The following is a 21,147-nucleotide window of genomic DNA, read 5'->3' on the forward strand; positions in this document are numbered from 1 at the left end:
TGGTTCTCTGTTTAAACTATACTTATGTTCAATTTGAATTAACTCAAAGTAAGTAGACTGAAATACTTACTGTATCGCTTGAAGCTCATTAGCCCATACCCTAAATTTATGTCACTAATGACCAATGTGTGGTGGTGACCTCCTTTCCTTCTTTTCTTTCTCAAGCCCAGACAATGCCTATTTGACAATGAATGGACCCAGTGAGTCACCTAGATCTAATCAGAGAGAGTTGTAAACTTGGCCAGAATTTGTTGTCACTATAAAAATGTCATATCCTGCTAGTGAGGGTATAAGTTGGCTCAACTTTTTGGAAGATCATTTGATAATACATCAAGAGTCTTTTAAAAACACAGCAATTCTACTTTGTACTCATATCTGATGATCTCCTTTGAATAAAGTAGATTTATATACAGATGTTTGTCATAGCATGTTTATAAAGGAAAGAATAAAAATAACTTCCAATTATTAGGTTATTAGATATAACCTAATATATCGTTATGATCAAAGATAGGGTGAAAGGGGTGCCTGGGTGGCTCAGTCACTTAATCATCCAACTTTTTTTTTTTTTTAAGATTTTCTTTATTTATTTGTCAGAGAAAGAGAGAGCACAAGCAGGGGGAGTGGCAGAGGGAGAGGAAGAAGCAGGGAGCCCGATGCGGGACTCGATCCCAGGACGCTGGGATCATGACATGAGCCAAAGGCAGACGCTTAACTGACTGAGCCACCCAGGCAACCCAAAGCATCCAACTCTTGATTTCAGCTCAGGTCATGATCTTGGGGTTGTGAGATGGGGCCCCTCACTGGGCTTTGTGCTAGGCGTGGAGCCTACTTAAGATTCTCTCTTCCTCTCGCTCTGCCTCTCTCCCACCCTCTCACTCTCAAAAACTAAACAAAACAAAAACAAAGGGTAAAAAGAAAGTTTTAAATAGTATATATTGTATCACCTGAATTTTTAAAAATTATTTATACAATAAGACTCAACATAGAAAAATTACTGAAAGAAAATTCAACCATGTCATATCTAGGTAAAGCAATTTCCTCCCTCTATGCAAACCTTATACACATATCTGATTAATTATTTTGATTAAATTCCTAAACATAGAAATGATCCAGTATATTATTATTTTTCAATGTTTTATGTCACATTTTCAAATGACCATCCAGAAGTGTTATACCCATTTATGTATGTCTATTGTAAGCAAGCTAATTTTCCTTTCCTTTTTTTTTTTTTTTAAGAGAGAGGGAAGTGGGCAGAGGGAGAAGGAGAGAGAGAGAATCTTAAGCAGGCTCCACGGCCAGCACAGAACCCATTGCAGGGCCCAATCTCATAACCCCGAGATCCTGACCTGAGGTGAAATCATGAGTCCAACGCTTGACCAACTGAACCACCCAGGTACCCTAACAACAATTTTTACTTAGGTGTACCCAACTTTCCAGGTATTCTTTATATTTTTCTTTATTGTCTGAATTATCTATATCAAACAAGAACATTTTAATAATAAAAAATACTTATACACACATGAAAATGGCTGTGAAGATATAGTATTAGAAATGCAGATCAACTAAGATGGAACATCTTGTCCTTCAAGAGTGATTGTCAAGAGTTTCTTGGAACCAGCCTGAGACCTATACATCAACCCCAAGTATCTGTCTATCTTCCTTTCTTTAACTAACTGGTGTTTCTACTTAAGTGTGTCATCATCCACCTTACATTAGAAGTGCCAAAAATGGGACTCCCAACCTAGCTCCCACTAGCCTCATTTTTATTAGTGGCATCATCCTTCTCTCACACTTGAAATCTTTGAGCAATCTTTGACTTCTCCTTTCTTGCCTACCAAGTTACCAAATTATAAACTTTCCTGAACCTATTCTCTGTCCTTTCTTTTCCATTCCTACGGCTCCTGCCCTAGCTCAAGTTTTCGTTACTTCTTTTACGCAACAAATACTCAGCACCTACTCTGCACAAGATGTTCCACTGCAGCAATGATACTAGGACAGATGATGTTCCTACCCACATGGATTTTATAGTCTAGCAGGTTGGACAGAGAGTCAATGACAAATTATGCAATTAATCACCTAACTACAGTCATGACAATGCTTCACAGAAGAAGGACTGAGAATTGTAAGAGCAAGTAACTAGAGAGACATACTAGTCTGGAGAGCTCAGGTTGAAAATTGCTTGAGGAAGTGCCATTTGTTTTGAGCTCTGAAGTGGGGGCATTAACTAAGTGAAGCAAGGAGAGAGCACTCTAGGCATTACGAATGATGTGTTCAAGAAAACTGAGGAGGAAGTGACCTGGGGCATTCAGAATACTGGGGCAAAGCCAAGTTGGATGGAGGACAAAGAAAAGAGGAAAATGGTCTGCCCCGAGGCTGCCAAGGTAGGGTGGCCAGATGATGCAGCCCATTATAGGCAATGTACTAGATTGTAGAACTCAAACAGCCTAAAAATAGCCTCTCTGACTCCAGGGTATATAGCCTCTCCAATTATTATTGCCCACTATAACTAGATAACATCTTTCTAAAAGATCTGCTGGAACGTATCAGTTTCCTAACACAAAGAAAACTGAAAGAAAAAATAAAAAGATCATCACTAAGTAGCTCACCACTGCCTATGAACTCAAGGAGACTCCTCGGGCTTTGGTGTAGGCTGAGTTGTGTCCCCCTCAAAATTCATATGTTGAAGTCTCTACCCTTAGTATCTTAGAATGTGATCTTATTTGGAAATAGGGGAAATGGGGTCATGGAAGATGTAATAGTTAAGGTCATTCTGGAGTAGGGTGGGCTCCTAATCCAATAGGACTGGTATCCTTATAAAAGGGAAAATTTGGACCCAGGCATATGCACGCAGAGAGAACGCCATGTAATTGGAGTTATGTTGCCACAAGTCAAGGAACTAGCAGCAGCTATGAGACGCCCTGGAACAAATCCTTTGCTAGCACTTCCAGAGGGAGCATGTCAGATTTCTGAACTCCGTGTGAGATAATCAATTTCTGTTGTTTAAGTCATTCAGTTTGTGATACTTTGTTACAGCAGTCCTAGCACACTAACGCCAACTTTTCACTTTAAATTTTTCATTTGAGATCGATTGAACTGTTGTCCCCAGACATACAAGAGGACTACCACCTTTCTTGTTTTCCTTATTTCCTGACTAAAATGATCTCCACTTCTCTCTGCTTATCTGTATCAGTTCTTCCTTTTAAAACCCACCCATGGGAACCCCCTTCTCTTCTGAAGCCTTATATAATTATTTTTTAATGTGATATTCATGCAACTTTTGTAAGCTACCTTGAATAATTTAGGGGACATGATGAAGTAAAATAAGTGCATAAAAAGATGGTATGGTGCCTAATTGCAATACTGTTCATTGTCTATTATATGATACTCTGTACTACCATTTTGTTATGAATTTGTCTCATCTCTCCAAGTAGATTGTGTGCTTCATGACCTTTTTTGACTTTTTTGAATCCCCCCAAATAGTTCACCAAACCCTACTTTATTGCCTGAAATAAGCATCCCTGACTGACCTCTTGTAAAGGGTGATCTAGTTGATTTCTGGGTACTAGCCACCATGATGCTAATGGATTCTGAGTCAGGGGCTCCAGTCCTCACTCTCAGTATCTGCCTTCAGCATCCTCTGGGACCATCACAGCACCTCTTTTCCAAGGGTCTTAGGACTTTGGAGAACTAAAATATCTATCAAAATGGATAAGAAAATTTAGGCCTGAGATGTACATATATTAAAGTGTATTCAATTTAGAAATCATAATATAAGAAAGAATACAACAAACAATGGATATGTGCTTTTCCTATTCTAAGGCTAGTTCTATTAAATATGAATGAAGAGCATGGAGCCAATAACATAAAATTGCTTTTAATCACGACTGGAAATTTTTGCTCTGATTCAGACATGGGTGTTAGTTTACTTTTTGCTGCTTTTTCAAGGCATTTGAAGTTCAAAATCTTGTGTTCCTAACTATTTATTTGTTAAAGCACATCAGAAATAGGAGGTGGCTAATACTTCATGGTAATATTACCTTAACTGCTAGCTTATTTTAAGGAATTACACTGAACCACCTAAAGACATATGTTAGTGTGTAAGAAGAATATGGTTAACCTGATAATTAAAAGAACATTATTTCCCCTTCAGTTAAGAGAAAAAGTCAAATGATGCTAATGGTAATAGTTAAATACAATATCCATAGCAAATGATTGTTTTCATTTGCTCTATTTTGGTGGTAAGGAACCTTTGGAGTATGTTTGTAACTAAAGCAATAACCTGACTCTAATTCCAAAATAGGCAAAATTGTAACAATTTTAATGACTGTTAGGTAGGTTGTGCCCACAATATATTGTCTCAAAAGCCACCTCTACATAACATACATCCATTTTAAACATTGAGTTTAGAAAGACAAATACTATCTTCCTTCTATGTGGAATCTAAAAAAAAAAAGGAAAAAGAAAAAAACTCATAAAAAACAGAGATCAGATTTGTGGTTGCCAGAGGTGGGGGTGGCAGGTGGGGGAATTAGGTGAAGGTGGTCAAAAGGTACAAGCTTCCAGTTATAAGGTAAATGAGTTCTGGGGATGTAATGTACATCATGATGACTATAGTTAAAATATTGTATTGTATATTTGAAAATTGCAAAAAGAGTTGATCTCATCACAAGGGAAAAGAAACATAACTATATGAGGCAATGGTTGTTAACTAATCTTATTGTGGTGATCATTTTGCATGTATACATATATCAAATCATTAGGTTGTACACCTTAAACTTATACAATGTTATTTGTCAGTTATATCACAGTAAAACTGGAAGAAACAGTTTAAACATTATATTAAGGACTTTCCTCTTTGCTATTTATTTTCACCACTTAACTTTTTGCACGTTTTAACCTGTGATGCTGCTATTTTGTTCTGTTTAAAATATATCTGAAATATAGAGAGTATGTATTGGTTGGCAGCCTGTAAGATGGCCCCCAGTGATCTCCACCTCCTGATATTCATACCCTGTATATCACCTCCCTTTGAATGTGCACTGGACTTGGTGACTCACTTCTAACACACACAGTATGACAGAAGTTATACCCCTTTTGATATTAGATTATAAAAAGACTGTGGCTCCTGTCTTGGGTATCCTTGCTCACTCTCTCATTCTCTCTTGAATCTTGTTCTCTTTTGAATCACCTTGGGGATGCCAACTGCCATAATGTGAGTCTGTCCTGTGAAAAGGTACATGGCAGTGACCTTGGAACTGGATCTTCGGAGGCCTACCAAGAGCCACATGAATGAGCTTCGAAGTGGATATTCCTTCAGATGAGACTACTGCCCTGGTTGACAGCTGGATTGCAACCTTAGGAGTGACCTTGAGCCAGAATCATTCAGCTAAGCTACTTCCTGATTCCTGATCCACAGAAACTGCTTGAAGTGGTAAATGTTTGCTGTTTCCAGCCACTGAGTTTTGAGATAATTTGTTACGTAGCAATAATAACTAATACAGCATAACATTGTACACTGTGTAGTGATCATTTATTTCTGTCTTGAAATTTGCCCAATCAAGTTTTGGGTGTTGGGAATGGGGCTGCTGACTACATTAAATTTGGTCTTCTGTGGATAAATATGTCATTATATAGTCTAATTCTCAGTGATTTCCATAATTAACCTTAGTAGATTACAATGCCCTGTTGTGTTATGTGGATAAATTTATTTCAAAGATTTTGGTGAAATCCTAAAATGTTAAAAACCTCCGTATGTTTGGAATATTTGACTTGTTCACTCCTGCATTCATTCCCTTTATCATTAATTTAGTTAGAAAGCATCTGTTGAATCCCTGTTATAATACTAGGCATTATACTAGGCAATTCAGATACCAAGTGGAATATTATTAATCTTGCCCTCTAGAAACTTTAAGGTTTAATAGGATAGCAAACCAATGGCAATCATAAAGCAGAGTGATGATCGATGGAAATAGCAGTTGGTCCTGGATGCGATTAGCACTGAGGGAGGGGCATTAGGGGGATGAGAGAAAGTTTCCTTTAAGAAGTCATGACTGGGGCACCTGGGTGGCTCAGTTGGTTAAGTTTCCAACTCTTGGTTTGGCTCAGGTCATGCTCTCATGGGCCACGATCTCATGTGTCATGAGATCGAGCCCTGCATTGGGCTCCACACTCAGCAGGGAGGGAGATTGCTTGAAGATTCTCTACCACTGCCCTTCCCCCAACATGTGCATGTGCATTCTCTCTCTCTCTCTAGAAAAAATAAATCTTAAAAAAAAAGTCGTAATTGATTTTGAATGATAAATAGGATTTAGCCAATTAAAAGAAAGCATGAAGGAAGTATTTCAAGTAGAAGAAAGATGTGTGTCACAGCACAGAGTAGAAACAGAGTTTACAACCTTAAGGGCACTTCAGGTTGTTTAATGTAGCTATAAGGAAAAAGGTGTGTGGTGACAGTGAGACCAGAAGCTAGAGGGGTTGGCAGGGGCAGATATTAAAAGGATTTGTGAAATAATCTAAGAATTCATGTAAACCAATTTGTTCCCAGCAGATTAGCTACATTAGAATCACCTGGAACACTCATAAAAGTTATAGATTCTCACATTCCCCCTGAGACCCATTTAATCAGATTCTGGAAATTGAGAATTAAACATTCTAGTAAGCTCTCCTGGTCAATGTTTCTAAAATTAATGTAACATAGGGGCAGTTTTTATAGGAAAAACAAACTGGAACTGACCACCAGTATTTCCAAATGAAATATAAAAAAAACTGTGAAACCAATAAAATTTAAATAATAACCCATTTCCATTGTGGGATGGAGTTGTTTGTTGAGCTAAATTAATGTTTCCTCAGTGACTATGCCTCTTCCTCCTGTTGCAGCACTAGATCCTCCGAGTTTAACACACCAATATGATTATGCATCATGTAATGATGCCGTTCCTCCCACACTTTTTCCTATTTGAACTACTATGAATTCTAATTTATACAGCCCACTTTGATGTCATTTGACCTTTGCTTAAGAATGTTTTGAGTATTGAATCTATGTACTCATTAGGATTAAGTTCATTTACAAGTGACCAAAACCCAAACACTTAATTTAAACAGGATAGATGTTTATTACTCTGTCATATATGTCCGGAAAGGCGCTACATGTTGGTATAGTCGCCATGGTGTCAGAGACCCGGGCTTCTTTTGCACTGTCATGTTGCTTGGCCCTATATGGCCCTAAATACCTCATCAACTAAGAGGGAGAGTGCTTTTTGAGGTAGATTTTCAAAGTATCTGATTAATTTTAATCTGAGAATGTTCCTTTTTTACATCAGATCAGTACAGGGTTTAAAAATAATTTCAAAGACTTTTCAGTAAATTATAGTCTTAGCAACCACAAAAATGGTTACCAGTGCAATGTGCTTTCAGAAGTTCCATTTGGTAAGCTCGGAAGACTAAGAGGCAGTTAAGTTTAATGCTTAAAAAGCGCAGAATGTTGTGAGGGCTGCCTGGTTTCAAGTGTAGGCTTGGGCACTTACTGTGTGACCACAGGTTAGTTACTTAAAATCTTTTTATCTCAGTTTGTCTCTCTGTAAAATGGTGATAAGCCTTGTACATTTATAGTGAGAAAAAAAAATGAGAAAATGCAGGTCAAGTCTCTAGGACACTGTATGTGCTCAATTTAAAAATAGTAGCAACTCCAAATATTTTTTTAAAGAGAGAGAGAGAGAGAGAGAGAACACAAGTGGGAGGGGCAGGGAGAGGGAAAGAGAATCCCAAGCAGACTCTGCGCTGAGCATGGAGACTAATGCAGGGCTAGATCTCATGACCCTGAGATCACGACTGAAGCCAAAACCAAGGGTCAGATGCTTAACCAACTGCACCACCTAGGCGCCCCCAAATATTATTCTTAATGCTATGAGTATTATTACTTGTGTCAGTAGTAGTAAAAATTGTTCTGTGACAACTTTCTGAAAATTTGTGGGATATTTTGGGCTATAGAATTATCAATATTCTGCAGTCAAATGCTCTACCACTGAGCTATACCCCCCAGAATTATCAATATTCTGATATTTTCTGGTTATTGCTTTAGTTTTTCATATGACCACAAAGGAGAGATGTGGGTTTTTATCTGTTTGAGATATGGACAGGGGAAAAAGAAAGAGGATTGTGAAAACACTAAAAAAAAACAAGGTCAAGGAACCAAACACATGCCTTCTGCCATGGGAACTAAAAATCTTAGGATTTCTCAAGATCCCCATTTGCTCCTGGGACCTCAGATACTTGGTATTGCTAAGAAATGTGCAGATTTCTCACTCTGAATAAATGTGGAGATTATTTCTTTATTGCACTATTGCATTATTTTAAATGTGAAAGTGTTATTAAATTTTCTCAATTGTTGACACTGTGAGAGAGCTGAAGATGTGGTAGCACCTTTAATTTACGTTTATCTTTACCCCTTTATTCTCTTTGAGATCCAGATTTCATTTCTTTTGGATATATACCATGAAGTGAGTTTGCTGGATCGTATGGTGCATAGTTCTGTTTTTAATTTTTTGAGGAACCTCCATATTGTTTTCCACAATGGCTGTACTAATTTATATTCCCACCAACATATACAAAGTTTCTTTTGTCTCCACAACCTCACAACACTTATCTTTTGTCTTTTGGTAATAGCCATTCTAACAGGTGTGAGGTAATATCTCATTGTGGTTTTGATTGGCATTTTCCTGATGAGGAGGAATGTTGGGCATCTTTTCATGTACCTGTTGGCCATTTGCATGTCTTCTTTTAGGACATGTCTATTCACATCCTTTCTCCATTTTTTAATTGGGTTATTTTCATACATATTTTATAATTCATATATTGAAATCCTGATCCCTAGTGTGATGTTACCAGGAGGTAGGACATTTTGAGAGGTGATTAGGTCATGAGGGTGGAGCCCTCATGAATAGGATTTTGTTGTTTGTTGTGATGCCAATCTCCCTCTTTTTAGAGGACTCTGAAATCCTCCCACTAAAATCAACAAAATGCAGCTAATACAGAGTTTCCCAAATGTTTGATCATAGAATAGTGCTGATATGGGAATATTTTTATTGGTTCTTGGATGAAGCGAGGAAAATAATGTTTTTTCTAAATTAAATTTATTTAATTTAGATTATTAGATATTAGTAAATTAATAAATTAGATATTAATTTAGATAATGCTCCTATATGTTTTATTTATCTTATTATTTCTTTTTAAAACTGTGTTATAATATGCTGATGTTATGATATAATTCTAAACAGTAAATTTAGAATAAGGCAGGAAAATTAAAAACTGGCAATTGGCCCTAACATCTTTTGGAACTTTCACTGGCCTATTAAATTTACAAGTCTAGGAACTATTTACCTAATGCAGATAATCAATCATAAAAATTTTTCTACCTTATCAATGTTAATAGTTACTTATTGCTGATGTAATAAATTGCCACAAACTTAGTGGCTCTCACTAACAAACATTTATTATCTTGCTGTTCTGTAGGTTAGAAGTCTGATCTGGGTCTTGCTGGGCATCAACATCAAGGTCTTGTGAGGGCAGTGTCCTTCTCTAGAGGCTCTAGGAGAGAAAATGTCCCTCGCCTTTGCTTTTGCCTGACTTCCAGAGGTCTTCTGCATTCCTTGGTTTGTAACTCTTTCCTCCATCCTCAAAGTCACTAACAGTGGATTGAGTCTCATACCACATCATGTTACTACAAGCTCCTCCTTCTTTACATTTCCTTGTCAGAGCCTTTTCTTCTGCCTTGCTCTTTCACTTTTAATGATCCTTGTGATTACATTGGGCCCACCTAGATAATCCAGGATAATCTCCCTACTTTAAGATCCACTGATTAGCTACTGTAATTCACCTGCAACCTTAATTTTCCTTTGCCATGTGACCTTACATATTCATAGGTTCCAAAGATTAGGGTATGGACCTCTTATTTATTTATTTTTTTTTACGGGGGTTGGGGACATTATCCTGTCTACCACATTAACAAACTTAGTCTAAACAGCAACGGAGAGAGAAGTATTAATGTGATTTAATTTTGATTATTTCCTTAGGATGAATTATAAGCATTGAATTTGCTGGATATATGCATATTGTAAAGGTTTTTGAAGCATATTTGGCAAATTGCTTTGCAAAAACCATTGCAAATTATTACACAAAATATTATATCAAATTAAAGTTTAGATTCTAAGAAGCATTACTTTTTATGTGCCATTAAGGAAGAAAAAGCACTGCCAGTTAAACTGTGACACTATTTTTTATCACTTAGAATTTTTATTTTATAATTATTTAAAGAATTTTCTTAAACTTACTTGGCCTTGGGTATTTATTACGCATCGCAACAATATAAAGAGCTATGGCCCAGCTCACGCAGTCACGGGCAATGCCAACCCCTTCAGAAGAACTTCCTGGCTGAGAGTGATTTAAGACATCATTGATTGGACGGTACATTTTGATTTCAGAGATGTTCAAATGTGCACATTGGAATCAATGAAATGCAATATTTATAGAATCAGGAGGACCTTATAACATGATGATTTAACATTCTTGATTCCCAGTCTCCAGTAGTCCCTGAGAGAGTCGGTGATGGGAGGTGATATCACCTTCACTGAGACATACGTTGCACGTTTCCTGTTTGGTCACAGACGCAGGACGTCAGTTTGTGAATGAACGTGCTGAGTTATGCACTCAACTCACATAGCCCTGAATGCACCCATGCAGCAACTCACACTCTCCCTGCCACTCTGAGCCTAAATTTAAGAATATGCAAAGATTTCCTGTAACCTTCAGAATGTCAAGTGTGTGGTGGGCAGTTACAAAAAAATAGCGTACATTACTCAGGGGAAAAATAGGTCTTCAAAAAACCTGCTTGAATAATTAAAAAATAACTACTATTTATTTAGGGCTTATTATGTGCCAGGCACTGTGCTAAGGGCTCTGTCAATATTTCCCCATTTAATCTCTCACAACTAACAACCTTGCACAGAAGATGTAAATATGCCCCTTTTATAGCTGAAAAACAGTGAGTCTTGGACTAGGTAAATGATATGTTCCAGGAAACATGGCCAGGAGGGCAGAGCTGGGTTTTGAACCCTGGTTTATTTGAATCCAATCACTGTGTTATTCTGCCTTTGATATTAATTATATTGATTGTTTCTAGACAAATAAATCACTGCTTCCAACTTACTGAAATTACATTAAAGTTGGGAGAATTTTTCTGTCTCTACAGTAATTCATCTTTCTTACAGGATAATGCTTTTAAGATAACTCAGGAAAACATACTTTATGAAAATGAGCAAGATTCAAGGAGTAACATCACAAAATACAGATTTACTGTTTTTTCCCTAACCTGAAAATGGCTAAAATCCACTTCCCAGGGACATCCCTGCTACCTCCAAGTACCATTTGGAAAATATTCATTCTATATCATGACTTACACAATAGTATGTATATTGTAAAGGTTTTTTAATTGATAGAATATTTTTGCTAAGCACCTATTCAAAACCACTTCTTTGAAAAAGAACTCCACAAATTAGAGATAATTACTAGATATTGAAATATAGGGGAAACTGATATCAGCGCTGTATTTCAATCTTAATAAATAGGTGCATACTTCTAATATCTAGAAGTTTACCCTTTCATGTAATAAACATAACTGAAGTTATGATTTTCAAAGAAATCTGAAAAAAATAGCCTGATAATCTCTTTCTACATTTCATTGGCGTACAGTAATTTGAACAATCACTGACATTTACTCTCTAATTTAGCAGGTAGACCTTCTTTTCTTATTGTTTCTCCACCTCACCAATTCTCAGCATCCTTACCACTAAGGAGTTCTCCACCTTGACCGTATATTGGAATCACTTGGGGGAACTTTAAAAAACTACTAATGCCTGGGTCTCACCCCTGGAGCTTATGATTTCAGTAGTTGGGAGTGTGACCTGTACATCAGGATTTTTAACAGCTTCCCAACCACCAAAGATGATTCTAATGTGCAGCCTAAGTCAAGAACCACTAATAAAAGAGTTAGATAATAGAAGACACATCTGTGAGTGTACGAAAAAAGGCTAATGCTAATGGCTTAGTAGTGATGCTTTTGGATTAGTTACAGATTTTGACATATATATTACATCTGTTCCTAACACCATAGACAATTGAGATTTAGTTATGTTGCTAAATACTGTAGGCAGGTCATGGATCAAGAAATATAACCAGATCATTATCTCATTGTAACTCTGCTCCTAAAATTATCTTATTTGTTTCTGGAATTTTGTAACAAATTTGTGTTTGGATTATAGCACCAAGAAATTCAATGGTACTACTGTTTTGGGGGAGGGGAGCGGGAGTGTAATAGTAATAAGATTTAATAGTAATAAGATTTAAAATTATAACGTACCATCTTGGGCAGAAATCATGGCCAATTTCCTTAAAAGGCAATTTGACACACTAATAAAACTTCTGCCAAAATAATCTTTTGCAGGGCCAAAGTAACTTAGGGTATGATAAATTGGCCCCAATGCATGAATTTATGAAATAAACAATTGTAATAGGCTATCTGTCCTTCTGATATTGCTGTTTTCTCTAAAACACACACAGGGGAAAGCAAGATTTTGTATAGCAAGTGGTAGCGATTTGGAGTAGGCCCCAAATAATAATAATTCCCATTGATACAGAATTTTATAAGTTTTTTAAAGCTTCTTCACAATAAAGTTCTTTATTTGGTTTCTATGGTGATTTAAAGTTACCTCACTTCATGGCAATGTTCTTTCTTAATAAATGTTTTTAAAACTCAAGCAGTGTACTAACGAGGTAATTTAAAAGAAAATTCACGATTGGTTGATTAGAAGCTATCATGATGCTGTCGAGAAGGATAAGGTAAGTCGCTATGATGTTTATATCTGGTGTTATCGCTGTTTCTAATTAGCATATTTACCTTTGGTTCAGACTCTACATCATTATACATCAATACGCCACTTTACATAGCTCCTTAATGTTATGTCTTCTAAATAGACAATTGGCAACCGCAATAGCAAACACTCTGTAAGAGGAAAATATGACCTCTTAAGAGGAAAGTGTCATCTACTGGGATTTGATGTCAGCGAATGAATATTCATTCAAATAAACATCTGTTACTTCCACAAGCCACTGCAGTAAATCAGTTTTAAGAAGCTATACAGAGATGAATATCACATCACCTTCCCTCACCCCAAATCAATCTCTTTAAAATGGGATCTTTTTTGTTTGGATTTTATATCTCACATACCACACTAAAACACATTGTAGCTACTTAGCTTAGGCAATATAGAGTCTGGGCATATGCTCCTGATGTCGGTCCCTGATACTGGTTTTTACTTATTCCATATCTGCAGCACCTAAGTTTATGTGGTTATCAAGTTATGTGGTTGTGAATGCTGCAGTGTTGATCCTTATGTTTAGTCTTTAATAAACAAATGCTTGCTCTTGTGGCAAATTGACTGTGTGCACATGCACAATACATATGTGTTTGTATATTTACACTGTTTTGCTAATTAGACTAAGTGTGTTCAGATTAAGTCATTAATCCAGACACTGTTTGTAGCAGACTAGGCACAAATTGCCTTGTGATGGTGAGAATTTTCTATAGACAACTCCTGTTAATGACTCACTATTACTTTTAAACATGCACATGGTTAAATGCACAAATGTAATTTATCAATGTTTTAGTTTTTTTTTCAGAAATTGAAAAACTTCAGTGTTCTAAAAGCAATCCCTTTGCTGACATTAGGCACAAGTGAACTCTCTCTTATTTTAAATGAAGAGTCTAACTAATGTTAAAATGTTCTTAAATCTAAATTTGGAAATATTTTTTAATTTAAAAGAAAATGTTAAATTTCAACACGAAATGCTTTGTATTTAAGATTTGGCAATCTCTTCTAATATTGAATTGATGGAGTGCCAAGATTTATTTTCATAATCTCTTACTTTTTAAGAATTAGTCCACTTTGGGAGGCTTTTCTTCTATTAAGAGTCATTGATCTGCATTTACCACACTAAAAAAGAACGATTTTGAAATAACTTCAGTTGTTTTCCTTTCATGGAAGTGCAGAGAGAGAGTGGGATGATATATACATTTGATTTAATAAATACAATAATTTATTTTTTTAAAGATTTTTATTTATTTGAGAAAGAGCGAGAGAGAGTACGAGCAGGGCGAGGGGCAGAGGGAGAAGCAGACTCCCCGCTGAGCAGGGAGCCCAATGCGGGGCTTGATCCTAGGACCCTGGGAGCATGACCTGATCCACCCTGGTGCCCCTAAATACAATAATTTAAAATTTAGGTCAACATTAAAACAGGCTAAAAGGGTTAGTAGAAAAAAGGACAAAGGAAGAGAATGGCATGAAGAAGGAGGATGAACTAGGGAGAGACTGGCCGAAGAAAAATTGCCCAGAAGGACCGCAAATAATTTCTGATTGTTACAGGAGCTTTGTAAGTGGGTCTCTTTCTCACTGGGCAATCTCTGTCAACCCCACTATCCAAAAATTGTCCAAAAGCCACCCCCTGGGGATGCCAAAAATCACAGCACTTCCCCATTCTTCACTATCAACATCTCCAGCCTGTCCCGGGGCTCCACAGTATAAACTGTGGGGCCAGTGATGTTTATTGGTTCCTTCTGTCCTCCCTCCCATCTGATCACTGGGAAGGACAGTTATTTAGAAGTAGCATAGCATAGTGGTCAAGAACATGGGTTTCCTAGCCAGGGTCCATCATTTACTAGTCAGATGACCTTGGGCAAGATACTTTAATCTCTCTGTGCCTCAGTGTCCTCATCTGTAACATTACTATATAATCATAGTACCTGCCTCATTGAGGCTACCGAGAATATTGAATGAGTCAACGTATATAAAATACAGCGTAAAAAAGATTAAGTATTACAGTTATTCACCAAATATTTATTGAGCTTCAAAACAGTGCTAGGCACTGAGGATACAGTTGTAATGTCAGGATGTAAGTGAAAGAAACCAGTATCTTGCTGGAAGGTTGAACTCTGAACTGTGTTCTCCTAAAATAAGTAAGTAAATAAATAGATAAATAAATAGGAATAACTTGCTGCAATGCAAAAAATAATTCAACTGCTGTTTTTTTTAACCATGTAATTTAACTTGTTTTCCATCTATTCGAGTAATGCCTACTTCTTCAGCACCTGCTTCGTGTGTGTGTATGTATGTGTGTTGAAGGACATCCTGTCCACATTCAAAAATAGTTTTCTTATTTGTTGAATAGGTACTTAGTGTTTGTTTGTTGAGTAAGCCTATTAATCCCTCTCTTACGTCCTCTAGCTTCTCCTCGAATGTATTTGAAGGCAATTCTAAGGCATTGCTTATTACATGAAGAACAGGTGAATGAAATTCTGTCACTGTTTTTTAGACGGGAAACTCCTGTTCTTGTACTGTGAAAGCCTCCCTCTTAAACCATCCTGCTAGATTATAAACCTGACAGCAGAGATGGTATCATACCTTGTTTGGCACATAATCTTCTAACACTGTGCTTTGTCCTTTAAAAGGCATTTATTTCATTTGTTAAATGAATAAATAAAGTCTCAGCTATGCAAATAATTGTATTTCCTAAGTTCCATTTTGTGAGGGTTATTGTGTGTGTGGCAAAAATGGCCCTATCTAAGTTACGGACCTTTTTTTCTCCCCCCTAGGGGCAAGGAAAAAATAAGTTTAGAATTAATCTGACCAGGAAGTGGGAATCTCACCTGGTGTAAACAACCTTATTAAAAATAACATTGATTGTTTTCTTTACAAAACTTCAAACAACTAGAATTTCTAGCATATATTTTCCCACTTAATTTAGTAGCTGGTTTGGATGCATATATATTCTTTTAGCCAAAATAACAGGGTGGGGGGGTGGATATTGGAGCAGAGTGGCTGGTTATGGTAGCCTTTATTTAAGAAAGACGTTCAAATTTTAAAAGCCAAATTGCATTTTAGCAGTTAATTGACTTGTGTGGATACATATGGCCTTAAATCATTGTTGGCATAAGTCTTGACATGAAGCACTGTTAGTGTTTTAAAAAGCACTACCAGCCTTGTTAGTTTATTCAGTTTGTTCAACAGCACTTACTTATACGATAGCATAAATCATACAGATTCCAGAATTGGAAAGAATCTCTGGACTCTCTCATTTTGCTGATGAGGAAACTGGCATCCAGAAGGCTGAAACAAGGTAATCAGAACTAAAACCCCAAGATGCCAGATTTCTGGGTCACAGACCACAATGTTCTGATTAAGAGCTAGAGAAAGTTGAACCAAATATTTAACAGTTTTATTTTTCCTTCAGTCCTTTTAAATATCTCTGCCAATGGGATGAAATTGATTGAGGTTGATTGATTTTAATCTTCATTGCTACCATTTAGCTTTATGGAGCACATAACTTGATCTCTTCTATGTAGACATTGTATAAACAGGGAAAGTAATTTTTACGGCCCTACTGTATTTTTAGAAAAAAATATAAGCCAATATTCATTCTCTGACCATGGTTCTATTAGAAGTTTGGTGAGAAAATGTGGTCATTGTTCTTCTGACATCTCTTTCAGAGGTTAGGGTCATATGCCAAACACCCTTGATTCATTTGAATGTATGGTCCTATTGTTCTTTGATTTATCTAAATACTTTTGGACTCCTGTATTGTCGGCCTGTATTATTTTTTATAAAAATCAAGTCTGTAAGTGTATAAGGCAGTGTAAAAAGATTGTTCCTTGTTGTTGTTGTTTTTCTATAATATTTCCCTCAATTGACTTTAAAAGTGTGAAGGGAACTTGGCCATTCATTCATTCAGGAATTATTTACTGAATATTTTATGCTAGGCACTATATTGGACATAAAAACCAGATATAGTCCCTGCTCTCATTCTAGTAGGGAGAGAAAAATATTAAAGAAATAATCACACAAATATTTATTTAGAAACTGTGGTATTTTAGAATATATATAGGGTACTAGGAGTGATTCTAATAGGATTACCAAATTTATGTCAGTGCATCAAAGAAGATCATTCTCATGCTCTCAAGGGTGAGAAAACATTGTTAGAACTTTCCGATGACTTCCTTTTAACATCTCTATGAGAGCTGGTGATTTGGGAAACTGGACTATATGCCTTGGTGGATATGACAGTATTGTAGAATGGGGACAAAATTCCAATGTTCTGTATACAGTTCTGTCAAGAGCTACCTTTAAGACTTTAGGGAAATTATTTAGTATCTCTGAGTCCAAATTGGTCATGCTATTTACCTCCACCACACACTGAGTATATATTCTTACTGAAAATTATTTGTCACTTTTTTAAATCCACTCATATCACTCTGTGATGTTTACTTTACCTGAGTTATTCTGGGACATTATAATACAGAGAATTTAAAATATGCACTCTGATATTTTACTACGCATACCTTCGAGATCTTTTATAAACTATGACAAACTTCTAGGATTTGGACCTGAAAAAACAGAAGTATAACTCTCAACACATTTAGATAATATCCCCATTTTAAATATATTGTTTTACTTCTTTAGTTATAAAGACATTCAACTAAAATGTAAACTTATCATGTCAAATTGAACCACTTTCTTTGCAGCCCCACATTAAAGCATATTGTTTCCTGTCAGATCTCTTTCAAGTAGATAACCACTTGTATAATATAAAAAAGGTAGCCAGAATCACAAGTAAACAGGCCCTTAACCCGAAATGATTGTTTGCATATTTTTTCCAGATCTCTTTTATACATTTTCAAGATAATCATATTGTGCATTTTGTTTTCTGAAGCATAAAGCATAAACTTAACCTGATTTTACACTTGAGATACTAAAAAGCATCTCAGAAAACTTTAAGTGACATAATGTTAAGTAAAAACATCAGTCAAAAAGATGATGCCCAGCATCTTTTGTTAGTCTTATTATCTAAGCAGGACATGAGCTGATCTCATAGAAAAGGATTATCATGAGAAGGAAATGATGGCCAAAATGATAGTTACAATACTCACTATTTTATATTCATGTATATTCCATTGAGTGAATGGACCATAATTTACTAAAGCATAGCCTTATGTTGGACAGTTTGAGTGGTTTCCATTTTTATATAGTATAAATTACACTGGGATAAACATTGTCAGGCATATGGCATTTTTTAATATTTTGGATTATTTCCTTAGGATAGATTCCCAGAAGTAGAATTACTAGGTTAAAGGGTATGAACATTTTTACGACTCTTGAAATACATTGCCAAATTGCTTTCCCAAAAAAGGTTGTATCAATTTACAATGCCACCAGCAATATAGGAAAGTGTTCTTCTCATAATATTCTCACAGGTATTTGGCATCATAGAATTTCTAGATTTGCAAATTTTGTGGACAGGAATGTAGTACCTCACTTTAATACATTTCTTAGTGGGGTTTTTTGTTGTTGTTTGCTTTTTGTTTTTTATGGGAACATAGTGTTGAATAACTTTGAATTTCTGACATGTTCTTTAACTGTCTATGCTGATTTGATAATTTTATAAGCTTATACAGAATTATATGTGATTATATTAAACCTTATTCATAGTACAAACTTCTATTTTGTTGTTTCTTTTTTTTTTAAGATTTTATTTATTTATTTGACAGAAAGAGAGACAGTGAGAGAGCAAACACAAGCAGGGGGAGTGGGGGAGGGAGAAGCAGGCCTCCTGCCTACCAGGGAACCAGATGAGGAGGCTCCATCCCAGGACTCTGGGATCACAACCAGAGTGAAGCCGAAGGCCTAATGACTGAGCCACCAAAGTGCCCCTATTTTGTTGTTTCGGTTTGGTGCATGTAGGTGTATGTATGTCAGGAAGCATATTGAGGATTCAGTTTTTGTACCTGGTCAAATACTTTTTTTCTTCTGTGATTTTTTTTTTCCTGTTGGTTTTTAGCGTAACATAACTCCTCTTTATCTACATTAAGTATGTAAGTTATTCTAATTTTTCTAAGGAGTGACTTTTAAAAAACATAACTCTAGAATTCATCTGTAATTTATATTGATGTATGGTATAAAGCATGGATTCCAATTGATCTTTTTTCCATATCAGTTACTAGTTATGGCAATATCATTAGTTGAATAAGTCTTCATTTTTCTGTGTTTTAGGTGAAGTCTCACTTGTTACATGTTAATTCATCTAATTTTTATTTAGTTCTTCTGTTCCAGTGATCTATCTATCCTTGAACCAGTGCTTATTTTTTTATTTAATGTAGAGTTCCCCCAAATGGCGTTCTAAGGATTTAAAAAATGGTCTTGCCTTTTTTTAAAATATCAACCTGAAAATCTTGACAAATTCTAAGGCAGTCTGCTTGAATTTTCATTTAATTTATAAATAACAATTTAAAAACGGTTCATAAAATTTTTTTTAAAATTAAAAAAAACTGTTCTCTCAGAATTTTCACCAAATGTACACCTCCACAATTATTCATATCTTTTTTTATTATAAAAGTAGTACCTGCCTATTTAAAAATGATTAGAAAAATACTGACTATAGAATGAGAAAGGTTATTCATAGTTGCTTTAAAATATAAGCATAGTCAACCTTTTGGAATATGTTCCTTTCAGATAGTTTTGTTTGTAAAGATGTGGTGCGTATTAGGCAGATATTTATTGAGCACTTACTTTGTCCCAGATACCTTACCAGGCATTGAGTCAGGCTCTGACCTCACAAATAGACAACTCCTGCCCTCGTTAACATTTTATCATAATCCATTCTTATATTTTGCATACTCCTCATATATCTTCTTTTAATAACTGCAAATTTCACTGTGTCGTATGAATCACTTTGAGTAATAATTTTCCTAGAATTGGACATTTCCAATTTTTCAATGTTATTTTTTCTACATTTAGAATGTTTCCTTAAGATACATTTCTTGAAATGGAGAAAGTTGGTTAAAGGGCATGAACACATTTAAGGTTCTTGACACAAACTTCCAAATTGCTTTTTAAAAGGTACTTTCACTGCCCCTGGAAATGGACAAAGGGAAATAAAAATTGTTTTTGTTGTTTTGACTAGTTTTAATTTTCCTTTTTTGATAACTAGCAAGGTTTGAGGTTTGAGGTTTTTTTTAATAAGGTTAAACAAATGTAGTTCTGTGAAAATTTTCTGATCATGCTTTTGCTCTATTTAAGATGCTTATGTTTTATTTTCATGCATATGAGCTCTTTATGGAATAAAGACATGAGCCTTTTTGGTATTTACCCTCCTTCAGAGTTATCTCAAAGGGGAAGAGCAAAATGATCACTGAGTTTGGGGCCCTGAAGTACCTGAAGTCAAACAGAGGTTTACGCACCTTTCCATTTCCAGGGCCCAACTTAGGGTCTGGCAAACAGCTGAGGAGCACACAGATGTCAAACCGTGCATTGGATTCTGGGGTTCCAGAGACGCCGAGACTGACAATGGCAAACATGGCTTCTTAAACTAAGCCTGGGCCAAGAAATGACTTCCTAGTAAACCAATCCATTTTTATCGCTAGAAAGAAAAGAATTTATAGCCAGAGGGCAAAAGGATACAAGTAACCCGGTAGCATCTAAAACAGCCTGAAAAAAAGAAAGGGGTAAAATGAAGGGATAGTGAGTGGAAAGAAACAAAAGCATTTGGAAATCAACAAAACAAATTAAGTGTTGATTCTATATCCATTATGTTGTGAGGTATGTTGCTATGGTGGGTTATTAAAAAAGATCAGGAGCCTCACCAAAGTTTATATAATTTGTCAATTCAGAAACTTCATAGGCAACTCAAATGATATATTCCTGTAAAATTCCTGGTTATACACACATATACTTGGGTACACATAGAACACTTAGACTCACTGGAAAGTTCAGGAGAAAGCATCTCCCAAACTAAAGAATTCTGGGGCCTGCCTTCTCTGCCCTTATAGTGACAGGTCCCTTTTAGTCACAAAATCTGAGGGAAAAGGGGAGAGAAGGTAATTATGGCACTATCTGTTGCCATTGGATTTAGAATCTTTCTTCTTACCCCTGCCTCTCTCAGGGTTGTGAGTGAGAAACTGGCAGGACACCATACCAACAAGAAAAAAACAGGAGACTGAGAGGGAACAACCTTCTTGTGGTAGCTGGTGTCTGCTTTGTGGTACTATTTTGA

Source organism: Zalophus californianus, chromosome 3 (assembly GCF_009762305.2).
Source record: "Zalophus californianus isolate mZalCal1 chromosome 3, mZalCal1.pri.v2, whole genome shotgun sequence".
NCBI classification, from domain to species: Eukaryota; Metazoa; Chordata; class Mammalia; order Carnivora; family Otariidae; genus Zalophus; species Zalophus californianus.